At 42.9% G+C, this 14829-nt stretch overlaps 1 long non-coding RNA gene across 1 annotated transcript; it reads right to left on the bottom strand.

Annotated features, from left to right (window-relative positions):
* Positions 1-9547: 9547 nt before the first annotated feature.
* On the bottom strand, positions 9548-11240 carry LOC125536005. Its single transcript, XR_007294884.1, has 4 exons — positions 11175-11240; positions 10699-10920; positions 9912-10089; positions 9548-9812 (listed from the first exon to the last, which is right to left on the bottom strand). It is a non-coding gene; the product is annotated as an uncharacterized LOC125536005 (long non-coding RNA).
* Positions 11241-14829: the final 3589 nt, after the last annotated feature.

Genomic DNA, 14829 nt, shown 5'->3' with positions numbered 1-14829 from the left:
ATGTCCTTAGAAAATAAGATTGTACTTGTACTTGCTCTCTCATTCCTGGGAGTCCTTCAAGCGTATTTAGATCTTGCTTGAAACGAATTTTCCTTTCATGCTCCCCCCTTACCCACTTGATGAAACGGAACGAACTTCGTTTCCTTGGCGGCTTTAATGATGGATTCACTCAAAAAAAAATCCTTCCTTTTGTAAAAAGTGATGCTTTGCGTCTCCGCTTCCGAGGGTTAGGGTATAGGCCGTTTCAAGCAAGATTCCGCTTTTTCTGAGCATTTTTTTATACTACACTAGTGTAAAAAAATGCTCTTATATTATGGGACGAAAGGGAGTATGTACATAAAATGGAAATTAATAAACAAGCCACCAGCCCCATTACTAGTCTGAGTTGCCAAATCAAGTTGGGCGTTGCCTTAGTCTTCGTCAAACATGTCATTGTTGGCATCCATCCTGACAGCGACTTTAATGCGTGTAAGAACTTTCCATGTAACATCATTATCTATAAACAATGGAGCCAATCAGTATGGGGTCATCATGAAAGCAAAGCTAACCTAAATGCTTGTAAGCACTTGCCTTTGACACAAGGAGGGTTAAGATGTTGGTCTGCATTAGGTTGTTTAGATTCTATCGTAGGTCTTCCATGACTAGGTATTTCATCTACACCATCCTCTAAGTCATCTTCAACATCATGTAGATATGGCAACAATCCCGTGCACATGCAAGACTTGGTCGTTGTTCATATGGAGGCATCTGGTTAGGCCACATTGTATTGCTGGCAGTAAGATTCTTGGTCCCCGGGTAAGAAGCACAACATGGATCAATTAGGCGATCGGTAAAACAATAATTGACATTCGCAATCAATCAACATATATTATTAGGCACTCCTTGTGATCAAGTCATGAAAATAAAAGCCTATCGTTATTTTCTGTCACCTTATTTTGGCCCAACTCCTTTAAAATGTTTTGAATTTAGCAACAACCCAAAGAATTAGTTTCTAATAAAATAAAAGTGTTTTCAAAATTACATGGAGATCTAAAGGGTGCCATATCCCACCTATTTTCAACCCTAGTACCTTTACAAGGATTCAATCCCTTATTTTAACCGTCCTTTGGAAAGAGTACAAGTGGGAAGTATATTACCCATATGCTTGGTTACCATCAAAACTTTTGAAAGGTATCGAGTTATGAGTTGAACATCTTTTCTATTATGTTGTCATGATCATACTTGATTACCACCTCACAAATGCACCTCTGAACACTTTGGGTTTTGGGTGAAACTTCAATTACTTGAAATGACTTTCTTGACTTTGGTTATGACTTGCTTGACTTAGGTTATGACTTGCTAGTATGTGGAGCCATTTTGTGTTTGTTTGTAATACCCAATTTTGGGGTAATTACATTGATTGCTTGCTTTGAATTCCTATTATATGATTGTTTGTGTGGGTGTGTGTACCAAACTAAAAATCCACTCATGACTTGTTTTTCTTCAGAGTAGAAATTCAAATTTGAGCTCTAGACCTGTCTCCACTTATGTTTAAAGATTGCCTTTTGAGAGGCTTACCAAAGTTATTAAAACTTGTCTATATGGCAATGCACGTTCCTAGATCTCCTCTACATAATCTATACTTCCTATCTAGCCTGATAAATTGGATTATGAAATTCTCTAGCTATTTCTTCCAAATCCCTTTTGAAGGCTAATCAATATTGTGACCATAACCATTTGTATCATGAAGCTTTTTGGCTCACTTGAACAAATTCAAAAATGATGGTATTATGGCATATCCTCAGCATCTCTACTATCATCTATCCTCAGCATCTCTAGTGTCTACTTGAAAGGATGAATGGGCCATTCATGATCTCTAAAAGTGAATAGAACACTATAATCGTGAAACCTTTTGATAGCCTTGGAAAATTCATTTCTACTGAAGTTGAACCAAACCAGCACTTTCTTATCCATCACCACAACCTATATTGCACATCCATGCTGATCATATATTTTAGCTTGGCCTAGACCTAAGTTTTCTCAGGTGGTTTTGTTGCCTAGTTGCTCTTAACTATCTAAAAAATCATGTTTAACCTCTAACTTGACTGAAACTTCTCCTAACCTTTGTGGACTATCTCCAACCACTCCCTAACCCTCCTAGTCAACTCGACTACCTTCTTAACTCAATGCAAGCGCATTGTAGCAGCAGAGTCTCTGTGTGTGTGTGTGTGTGTGTTAGAGAGAGAGAGAGGAGGTGGTTGTGGCATCAATGCCTAGTTGGCCTAGGGTTTTCCCAACTCCTCACCATCTCTCGTCCTCACCCCCAATGCCATTGCTTGCTACTCTGACACTCACTCCCAAACCCCACTTGACAGCCTCTGGAGAGAAACCCAGCCCCCACCCTCTCTTATTCTCCCTCCTTCGGTGGCCACCCAACAGGTGCAGGAGACAATTGAGCTCTTCTGCCCTCAAGACCGCGCCGCTGAGTTTCCCAGCGGATGGCCTTTGCACCCCTATACCGAGATCCTCCCATCATTGCCTAACACGCACTCAACATTCTCGTGGACTGCTCATCGCGTTCCGACCGAACCATCATGCGTCGTGCCCCCCTCCCCCAAACTTGTCATTAGGATCCGCGAGAACCTCAGGAGCTCAGGAGAGTCGACATTCACTCTCGGCTCTTCCAGCTTCCTTCTCCCTCCCCCGTCGAACACCTGCAGTAGCCGAACACACGAGCATGTTTTTGTCCATCTCGGATCCCCCTCATGCTCACCCCTCTCTCTCGGTAGCATGTAGACACTCCACCCGTTCCTTGTGCACACTTTTCCCCTTGCAAATCACGTGCAGGCATGCCCTCCAGAGTCGTCATGGCCATGGCTAGCCGAGATTCAGCTCCGGCCAAACAAAGAGCCACCCCATGCCATGTCTTCAACCTGCACCATGTCTTGCTCCTCCTAATCGAGCGCCCAGTAGCCTCATTTGCCATTCGAGCTTGCTCGATAGCCGGCACCGTCCTGCGTTTTGATTTTCGGGCGAAAAAAATGAATTTCGGGCGAATTTCGGTCGTCTCGCTAGGGCCCGATATATGGGCCTATCGGCCGAATAATTTGGCCCAGTTTGAATTTTTTTTGCCCGGCCCAGCTTCGAGAGCCTTCCAGTTAGGCTTCCGCTGAGACAAAACCCACGAACTCACGCAGCCTAACCCTAAATCGCTCTTTCCCTGTCCCTCCTCCTGTGTGCGGCGTCGCCGCTGCGCACATCTCAGCCGAGCGCTTCCACCCAATCTCCTCGCCCTCCTCCACATCTCCAGCCAAGGCGCTCACTTCTCCGGCCCTCCTCCACATATCCTCGCCTCCACCCCATCCACTTCCTGTATGGTTCTTCTCCCAGACTGCAGGATGGTGCTCGGCGGCTGCGGCAATGGAGCTGATGGTGAGCCAGCCGACCAGTTGAACGGAGGCAGTAGCACGGGGCAGCGGAAACAGTCTAGAGGGCGTCCAGTTTTTTGGCAAGGTACGAATGTTCTTGATGCCTTTATATCCTCCTACTTGAAGCAACTATTTGCCTCGTCCATGGTACATGCATGCAGTTTCAGTTCTTCAGCAATTTCAGATCAATGTTGCTTTGTTTCTTAGTTATAATTTGTACTGCGATGTACTTGTGTTGCTTTAGATTAAGCAGAGGCCCCTCGTAAATGGCTTGGCAAATGCATATATCATACGGGGGTAAGAAAAATTGAGTCTTGATGAGTTGAACACAGTAGTGACATTATTAATCTGAAATATGCATGCATCTTGTAGTCACCAAGGATGCTCTAGATCTAGTAATATTTGTTTTGGTCCAACAGAAAAGTGGGTTACAAACCTTGTTATGAACGTCCTAAAATATATAATTGTTCCATATATCTGGGTTGTGTGCTTGTTTTTGAGCTGTTGAGATGATGCTTGTGCGCAACATTAAAGTTTTTTCTCAAGAACAGATTAATTTCAACAGAAAAGTAGATGTTGACAGATGATTAATTTCAATGTTCAGCGGTACCACTAAGTGGTGGTTCTAGAACCAAGCATCATTGTATCATTCTCAAGAACAGATTACAGTTTGTGACTTGTCTGTTTGGCAAACTAGAGCATCGAGTTGTATATAAATTACTTATTCCTTAGTATCTAAACTAGAGCATCGAGTTGTATATAAATTACTTATTCCTTAATATCTAAACTAGAGCATCGGGCTATACTGTTTTTTGTTTATTATTAATATGAGGACACCCTAGTAAGCAAGGTTGCTTCCTTAGTTACCTACACTTCATAACTGACCGGTGTTCTTTTCTCATTTGATTTTCAGGTAATGGAACTGCAAATAGGAATGGCAGCGGCAACCATGATGCAAATGCAAGTGGTTCCCAAAGATCTTGGAAAGGTAACATACTAACATGATATGAGTTGTGAGATTGCATGGGGATCTTATAGAGCTCTAACTTAGTTCAAATAAAAAAATATGGCATAGAGCTCTCACTTAATTCGGTAGTTCCATGAAACTATTTGGTATTTGTTCATAAATTGGTTGATGTTGTTTGGTGTGAGTGGACATAACAGTACACTACGTTGTCCATGTAGTGAGACGAGGATGATCACAATTCAGAGTATTTGGATCTCTCTTTCATATTTCTATATATTAAGGCATATATCCTGATCTGTACGGCTTGTCAAGAAGAAGACCAAGGACGTCAATAGACTATACCATGTTGCTTAGAAATCTGCCGGTAAGTCTCTTCTTTTTAGTGTTTTATCATTCATGATAATTGCTTAGAAAATTTTAGTTACTTGGAGCTGCTAGTTACTTCGATGCATGCACTTTCTATCCATGCCTAGCCTCGTTATCATGTTAAGCAATGTCTTTATATTATCCTGAAATGTTACCACTTGACTATTGTTGCACACTTCCCTGTTAGTCCATTTTATTTCATTATGCACAGAGTGGAAGAAGAAAATTCTGATGTTGAACTACATCCATCCTGATCCTTTCCCTGTTTTCTCTAAACCAGAAATGCCACATGAAGAACTAAGGATATCAAGAAGCTTTTGGATGTATGCAAGCTTGGAGCTGATGTGTTATAGGTATGTTAACCACTGTATTTATCCTGCAATATGTTTGAGCTTATGCATGATTTTTTATTCACATTTTTCACCGTGGATTTTCCTTCTGTATGACAATTGACAAATGGCTTGTCCAAGCCAACAGTGGGTTGTTTCTGTCTATGTTGCTTTCTTTGTATCGTTTTGTTGTGCTGGAGTACAAACTATAAACTAGAATTCATCATTCTAGTATATGGAGGCATTTAACCTTTTCTCCTAAAGCTTTTTGGTGAATAAAAAACTAGTATATGCAGTAGATTCGTTATTTGATTCATGAGTATGCATAAGATTTTACTATTGTTCTACTAGCTACTTGTCCTGATAATCCATTTTTTTTGTTGCACAAAGTGGCAGAAGATAATTCCGATGCAGAACTACCTCCTTCCTGACCCTTCCTCTGTTTTCTCTAAACCAGAAATGGCATGTGAAGAATAGCCAGGGATATCAAGAAGCTTTTGGATGCAGGCAAGCTTGGAGCTGTTGTTTCAATGCCATGCTTTGATGGTTGTCTTTTGGAGCTGTTGTTTCTATGTGTGCTTTGATGGTTGTCTTTTGGAGCTGTTGTTTCAATGTCATGCTTTGATGGTTGTCTTTTGGAGCTGTTGTTTCTATGTGTAATCCTTTAAGTCTGTTGGTTGTACCGGACTATTTAAACTCTGAACTACGCTGTGATGGTTGAACTGATGTTGGACTGTTAAGGGTTATGTTGGAGGTAACTTTATAACTAATGTGTGCATGTTATGTTGGACAGATGCAGTTTTATTAATCACTAGAGCTTATTTGCTGAAGTTTATACGATCCATCCTAATGGTTGTTACGCTGCTATGCTTATGCTTTATTTTATTTCAAATTTTGTTTGAATTTCGGCCGAATTTCGTCCAAATTTCGGTTGAATTTTGGTCAAATTTTCAAATTTTGATTTTGCAATTTCGTCCGAGATTTTGCCGAAAAATTTAAAATTCCCGAAATTCGGCCATTTCGTCCAAGGACGAAAAAACGCAAACCGAAAATCAAAACGCAGGCACCGTCCCGAGCACCTCCGCGGGCAACCATCACTCCAAGCCACCGCCACATACCACCTTCGCCCTCACCGTTACTTTCTATCGCTTCCCTTGGTACCAATCCACTCAACCCCCCCCCTCCCCTCTTCCAATTTGAAGATTCACCCCTGGAAGATCGGATCCCGTCGATAAGCTAGGTGGGCAGCCGCCGGACCTCATCGAGCATCCACTTCCAATCTTCACTGACCTTCAGCGATGTCATGGTGAGCTTAAAAACGCTCTCCTGGCCCCTCCGGAGGAAGCGTCACGTCGAGGCGAGCTCGCAAGCCTTCTACGGCGACAAGAGTGGACACCGCCATTTTTTTTGTTCGCCGCAAGCGCGAGGCCACGCGGCCAGCTCTCGGTCGTCCATCGCAGATCCGACGGCCTCGTACCCCTTCGCGTGCGCGCCGCACAGTCGATGGGCCGGCCCAACGCTGTGCCACCTGGGTCCGTCCAGATCTGGCTCATCTCCTTTTTTTCGGTTAGTTCTTTTTCCTATTGTTTGAATCCTGTTAGATTTGCTCTAGGATTTAAGTCCCCATAAATTTGTTGGAAATATGAGCAATTTACCATATGATTTAATCCATAGAAATACTAGATAAAATATGACTATTATAGCAGAGATAAAACAAGTCATGTAATCTAATAGAGACAAGGCAAATAGCATATGCACGTGCGTACTAGAACAGAACATATGTAGAGCAGATACTGGAAGAAGAAACGGTAGTAGGTACTCAAACAAAAAAGAACATTAACATGTACTGAGTTGCAGCGGTAGCAGTAGTGTTGGCGTTGACGGGTTCACCCATGTCGTCGAAGAGGTCATCGATGTCGGGTCGCATACAGGACTCAAAAAGGTGGGGTTCTCTTACAGGCATAGAGAAGGAGGTGAATAGGCAGGCAGTGGGGGAGGAGTGCGCGTGAATGTCTCTCTTGTTCTTATGCTCGTACATGTGGAGGAACGCATTAATTTTTTTACATGGTTATATCTTGCACAAGTTAGTAGACCACCAGTGTGTTTTCCTCTCTTTCCTATACACTTGATCAGGCTATATAAAATTTTAGTTGGGCTACGAATAAAACACAAAGTAGTTTCAGACGGATAGGGTAGGCTCCATTGGACAGCAAAAGAAATTCAGTTCTCGTAGTACATACGAATTTTCAGCCAGTCATTTTGGCAGATCTACCTAGCTCTACCCTATCAATAAAAGCGACAAAACATGGATGCAATTTTTACGAATGGTAAACGATGGAGAATAATTAAATCCTTATAGGTTCCAAGGTAACCAGAATAACAACACGCCACCAAGTGGTGCTCTGAAGATGGAAGCTATTCAGTAAAGTTTCATCTTGCTCATCTTCACTAGTGTAGTGTCAAAAATACTCTTATATTATGGGACGGAGTGTGTAGTTGTAGTGTTTTAAACATTTTCAACTCATTGTCCTCCGTCGTCTAGCCGGTATGAAACTTGAGCCTATCCTCCTTCCCTTCCTTGATCGCACGTCTCACCCTAGCCTCCTCTTCTTCCAACCAAGCTTCATCACGCACGTCAAATAACTGCAAAATGGGGAGAGACAATGAAACTTGAGTGTTTGCCGCAATCAAATGGACAAGCTATTTCATCAACAAATTCAATTGTATGGAATTGGAAATAAGATCATGCCTTCATTGTAGATTCGTAGGTAAATCCCTTCGTTTTAGTTGGGCTAAGATATTTGAATGTTATTATGAATGATCTTTTATATACCATAAGAACAAAGATGGCAAATTTTTCTTGATACTAGGTATTTTGCTAGCTTTACTTAAATTTGAGTTGCTCTGCCCTGATGGCATGCTGATGTGTTAGAAACAGAGTACCCCTTTCTACATAGGAAGATAATGCATGTTAACAAGTAGGGACACTTTTGTCAAGATGTTAGCTGTCATTCTCTACAGATTAGTGACTTCATATAACTAATAACTCATTTATTAATAGCTGTGATGATATTCAACTCCCGGCTGGTATTCTTTCTCACCTATAGCAGGGTCGTTGAATGCTTTGATAAATTCTGAGGCAACCTAGGAAATTTTGGATCCTCACTAGAGGCAGTGATATTTACATTCTGATGTATGGTCATCTATCCTAATTTGCAGCTAACTTACAAGTGAAAAATATAATGATTTAAGCTGCAGCCTGCAGTTGGCTGTTTCCTTGGCTAATTAATTTTCACTTTGCTAGGAAAATATTGCACACAACAGTCAATCAAACATAAGTATGAAAGGGTCAGCTTGGGAGGAACACACCTTCTCAAATAAAGGAACTCCACGTGCACGACGTCTACCATGTCCATATGAAATAAAGGGGCGGCCACGGTTGTATCCATCATGAGCAGTGCTTCATGTCAGCTCCACACACGTGGCATTCACCTTAAAAAAGGGTGAAAATAGGTGAATAAATAGAGGTCAAGAAAACATTGCCATAGCTGGCTAGCATCAACGCTTAGGACGAAAACAACGCTCAGGACTTGGCGTTCGAAACTGAATAGTATTTTGTTTCAGATCCTGTTTCATACACGCTTCAAGATCAAACAGTGATAGTGCATGCAATTTCCAACATAGCAAAACCAGCTAACATGATATGGAAATTGCATGCACTATGATTGTTGCTAGATTATAAATTATGAGTGCAACCGTGGAGCTGGGCTAGACTCTAAATTCTATGGCTCTTCACCATCCAGGCTTTGCAGCAACCGAACCTTGACAATTGCAGTTATATATTGGAATTGGTGGTCCATATTGTGCTCTTAAAACATAACTGCTTGCCAGCCTCGCGAATACGCAAAGTTTGCCAGCCTCATGGGGTCGTATTTTCTTCTTAGTGCATATAGCCAGATAATAAAATTTGAACTGAAACTATGCTATTGCTAGATACGATATGTTTCTTTTTTTGACGCGTCAACGGCGGGCTTACGCCTGCCTGAACCTTTATTGCGATCGTCAAGAGGTGTTACAAGGAACTCAGCATCAGAAGTACAGGGGACAGAGAGAGAGAAAAACAAAGAAAAGGTACATAGAGCTGGAGGCTACAATCTCGCAGCTAAGAGGAACAACATGGATGTCCAGTCACGAAGCGCAATTTGTTTAGTGGCGTTCTTGCAGCGGTGAGACATACGAATACGATATGTTTCCAACAACAATACCTTTTTTTATAGGTTCAACAAAATACACACATTGCCTTTGTTATAATCTTCACTAAACGTTGAAGGAGAGGATATTTTGGAGGATACTCGACTAAGTGTAATTATGTTTACATGAATAACAGGAGCACATGCATTCAACTATTTATTATTAGTTTGTTTCTTTATTAAAGAGTGCCCTACTGCATGCAAATGCTACAAACTGGAAACAAATTCGAGAAATTAAAATTCTAAATCTCAAAGCAGATGAAGTTAAGTATATAATACCATTGTCATCAGGTTTGACCATGCAGATACAGGTGAGCACATACGCTTCATAATCACCGTCCATACGTGTGACTTCAGCAAAGTACAGATCCTTGTTCGCAGCTCCTTTAGTCTTCATAGTGAGATTGAAATGAGCGTAAGATCTATAAATGCAATTTTTCCCGTCAAAACATGCTTTGTGCCTCACAATATCTTCTAGTTCATATGCAAGATCCTGAAGTATTAAGAATGGATAGTATCAACAAGTGAAACATGTATTTGATGACATCCGAGGAATCATGGAACCAAAAAAGGACAGAGTGGGAGAGCATACTCTGACAAGACCATTGTCCTCGTTGTATTTGTCGAGTACAGCCTTAACCAATTCCTTTGTAGGGAGATTGGTCGTACAGGCATCATAAGCTTCTTTGGAGTGCTTCCTTGTGCCATTATGATACCAGAAAAGAGCACATCGGATAGCCCTCTAAACGTCGGTAAGTCCATCCATGCATCTATTTCAGATATAAGAGGATTTTAAATTATTAGCGTATTTCATAGAATAACCAATGATTAAGCGTTTGGGTTGATGAGTTTGCATGCAAGGTTTTTGTTAAATTAGGAACCAAACAGCCCCGAAGATTAACACAACTCGTTGTTTAATAAACAAGAAAAAGGAAAAACAAACTGAACTGCTTACATTCTTATAAGACGCTCATCACATTCTTTGTATAAAAGAGAATAAAAGTTATCACCATTTGTTTTTTGGATCTCCAAGTAGTGTGTCTGACTACAAGCACTATTGGTTACAGAACAAAAACAAAACCGTCTCAACTGATTAATGGAACTAACTGTTCTAGTTACCACCAGCTTTATCAGAAGAAATAGAGCTACATGGGTGTGGGAGGCTAAAAGCTATCCAACTGTACAAGTTACGAGTGAGCATGAAAAAATATACCTATAGCATAGCATCTATATATACCTTTTGAATTCAAGCTATGCTAACTATTTTAACAACTCTAAAGCAATTCATAAGATATTCCTTTAACTTCAGAAATACCCGGGGTTTTCAAGGTGTGAACACACCCAGATATGAGATATCTAATAAAATTGAGAGACTTTACATGTTTTTTCGCTGAACAGCATGGTGGGAGTCAATGGCTTCCTGAACTTCCTTTATGATCTCAAATGGGCCACCACGGTCAGGATACGTATGGAAAATTCCATCATTGTCAACTCTCACAAAATATTTTATCATAAGACCAGTGGGCACCAATGTCGAAATACATGAATCAGCCAAGAGATTTATATCAAGCTTCAATGACAAGAGATCTGCCACCTTAAAGCTGAAGTGGAACACAAAATGTTTGATTAATAGGAAATAAAGTGGAACACAATCTAGTACTTCATGCATGCATTGCAAAATTGGTTTTAACGCCATAATTAGTAAATCTTCGGGAAAATGCGTCTAGTCAGTAACTAAAAGCACCATTACAAGACAGATAACTCATTCCAAACCATCTATCTTAGACCAAATTAGCTGCTGACTATAAACAAAAGACAGATCAGAGAGAGGATAGTGCGCACGAAAGTTACATACCTTGTTTGTGGCATAGAGGAGGAGGAAGTCTCCTCCAGTGTTGTCTCTCTTTCCCTCTCCTCATGCCTGAAGTAAAAATGGGGGCAAACAGTCATGTAGCAGCAAGCAGCACTGGCAGCGACTCATTGTTTAAAACAGTAGCGGGCACACTCTGCTTTGCAAGGAAATACCTACGCATTCAATAATAGGGAGCGCCGTATTCTCAGGGTATATAAAAAAGGCCTATTTTCTGTTTTAATGAGAAGGTTTAACACAGGTAGGATAAAAAGGCACATACATTTGAGACGTCTACAGCTTGCGCTCAGCATGTGTTTAAAACCCAATCGTTCTGATGATCGAGTTGGATTGCTGTCGTCCTCAATGCACCGTTAAGTGAGTGAAAGGGAACATAGTTCAATAAAAATGCTAATCCGATTGAGTTGAAAGGCTAGTAGAACGGTTGTCTCAAGTTACCTACCGGGTCGTAGACCCAGCTATTGAGCAATGGTTGAGAGGGCGCGCGATAGTTCCATACCTTGTAGCTTGTGGCATAGAGGAAGAGGAAGTCTCCAACAGTGCTGTCTCTCTTTCCCTCTCCTCGCGCCTGAAGTAAAAAGGGGCAAAGCAACGACTCGTTGTTTAAACTATGATTGATAAGGAAACACCACGATGCAATGATTAATAAGGAAACACCATGCGTATTAAAGAACCAAAACAAAAAAAACTTTAAGGGAATAATTCCATGAACAATGCAAGCAAACCATTGAGATGTAATGAAGGCTAAAACCTTCAAATAATAGGGATGCAGAGGGAAACAATTTTAAAGTTATTATCTTTCATTAAGTCCTAATAAAAGAAGTGGGGTACACTGGGAAAGAGGTAGGCACTCACTAACAGAGTGTCAGCGAGCCTCTGCTTCCCTTAACAGGTCGATCAAAGCGTTGGCAAACACTTGATTAATTTAATGGGATGCTCACTGATCAGCCGGCTAGATCGGCAGTGGAGCGAGTCAACACACGCCATCGAGTTGCGCCTCGACCTATCCATGCTACTGCAGCTCTACCATGTCCAACAATACTTCCTGCATCAACTTTGTGCCTCACATCGCTTGCTGCAAGTGACGACAGCGACGCAGCTATCACCAGCCTGATCGATTACGATAATGCAGACCACTGAAGTTTTTCTTCCCCTCCCTGCTTCCCCTAAGGAGACGTACCAGATTATTAGGTGGTTCCACTGTTAGATAATCTATACAGGTTCTCTGATTATTAGGGAAGTGCTAGGGATTGGAGAGTTTCCCGCCGACCAACAGGACTAATCGAGAGTTCGAGACCAGCAACAGATGGATCGAGTTTAGGCTGCCTGCAACGATCGATTGATCCAAACGATCCTGCCTGCGTCTTCTTCTTCTTATATGAAGATAGAACGTCGATTTTTTTTCTTTTGATCCAACCGATCCTGCCTGCGTCTTTTTTTTTCTCAACATCACTACAGACACCGGCGCTCATATATACATACACGCATACACTCATTCTATGTACGCACATACGCACACCCTATTCATATAAGCATCTCCGAAAAACTGAGCCGGCATATCATCTTGAGATTTAGTCGACGGAAACATCTTCTCTCACTGAACGTGTATCGCCGAAAATCCTGAAATAAATCCAGAATAAATGTGAGCATCACGACTTGAACCCTGGTGGGCTGGGGATACCACTGTCCACCTAACCATCCAATCATAAGTTGGTTCGCTGACTGCGTCGATAAATGTTAGCATTACTGCTAAATTCATTGAACATGAGAAGGAGAAGGTTGGTCCAGTTTATAAGGAAAATCGGACCTAAAAACCATACAAACGACATCTTTCAGCAAACAATATACACACCCTCATGAATCACGGGTCTCTCTGATCAGATCCACCTCCAAGACGATGCCCCCAAGAGGGAACGCGACACCGGATAGTGTCGCCATCATCTGATCTAAACTAGATCAAGGGTTTTCCCCGAAGCACAGCAGGAAAGACAAGGTGGGAGCAGCTACTTCGATGCCTCCAATGAGAGAGCGACGCGAGAGGGCGCCGCCGTCGACGACTCCGGCCACAACCGGAGTACGACTTTCGCCGACCGTCTCACGTACACAGTTCGAGCCCAGGATCCGATCAGCCTACACACCAAACCACTACCCCTACCTCCGCGGCAAACCACACATCCCCGGCAAGCTCGACATGCTTCCAATCTTGCATCCGCGTCCCCACTGGACGGAGGATGCAACCCCGCAGCGGCGCCATTCTTCTCCCATCGGGAGGATGCAACCAAGCAGGACGCCATTCATCTTCTCGAGGATGCAACGCCTACGGGCCATTCCTCTCCCGACGAAGGATGCAACAACCGCAACAATGCCATTCCTCTCCCTCCAGTCACCACCATCTTATCCTCCCATCTGCGACAGTGTCGAGCTTCCCGAACCACCATCAGAAGGATACAACACCGAGCAGGGTGTCATTCATCTCGCGCACAGCTTGTGGCCCGCGGCCATGCCGACCACGTCACTGGTCGAGCCGCCTCCAGAACTCCAGCCACCAGGGGTGGCGGCTGTCGTCGCAAGCTGCCTCGGGCCAACGCAAGCGGCACACAGGAACCCCATCAAAGAAGCATGGCGACCTAGGCCCTCTTGACCTAGATCTGACGCGGATAGGGCCCGCACCGCCGTAGACCACCAGCGCCCTCTGCTCATGGGCCTCGTCGTGCCGCCCTTGCTCCTCCGCTGCCCAGCACCGCCATCCGCCCGCAGCGCCCTCTGGAGCCAGCTCGCCGCGCGCGTCGCGACCCCGCTCCTCTCCTTGGCAAAACTGAGAAAGAAAATAAGGTGTATACACCTAAGTATTGCACATCTAAGTCCTTGGCAATCTAGATGTGTTTTAGCAAAACTGAAAAAAAAAATAAGGTGTATAGACAAGAAAATCAAACTAAAACAAAGACCTTATTTACATGTTGCGTGGCGATTTGCATTGTACAAATTTAACTATAGCACAATGTTGGCACAAACCCAAATTTCTCGTCACTTGCCTAAACCATGTCATTTCGCTCTCCCAGAACATGGCCACTAAACTCCGGTTCAACTATGTCTACGTCTAAGCACAAAACCCATGATGTCGCTCCCCCGCAATCATCTCTTGCTGGCAAAGGTTTTTCATGTCTATAGACATGAGGGAGAAGCTGGAACGCACCTCTGTCGACACCTCTCCCCCCTTCCCAGCCAACGGCCTAGATCCGGCAATGGCGAGATGGTCCTCATTGCCCTCGTCCTCCTTGCCAGCCATGAGATTTCCTCTCTGCATTACTTCCACACCGTTTGTTGCTGCAATCCCCTACCTCGAAAGACTCTTCCAGACTCCTTAACCCCCTGCTCATTTTCATTAGTGCTTGCTCGATTGCCCATGGACTTGAATGAATGCATGTCAATTCTTGGTTTTCTTATTTCTTTAAATGTTTAAATTTCAAACATAAATAGTTCTGATAAGTAGACTCATTTAGGCATAAGCTAATTTGGTCACATGACACGCAACATAGGCCCATTTAGCATCTTCGGCGCGTTTGATTCCCGGGGCTTCTTGACTTTCTTGCTCCGTTGAAAGCAACCACCACATGGTATGGCTCTGCTCAAGTGGCCAGCA

The sequence above is a fragment of the Triticum urartu genome, chromosome 1 (genome assembly GCF_003073215.2).
Source record: "Triticum urartu cultivar G1812 chromosome 1, Tu2.1, whole genome shotgun sequence".
Taxonomy (NCBI): domain Eukaryota; kingdom Viridiplantae; phylum Streptophyta; class Magnoliopsida; order Poales; family Poaceae; genus Triticum; species Triticum urartu.
This window is presented reverse-complemented; position numbering and strand designations above follow the sequence as displayed.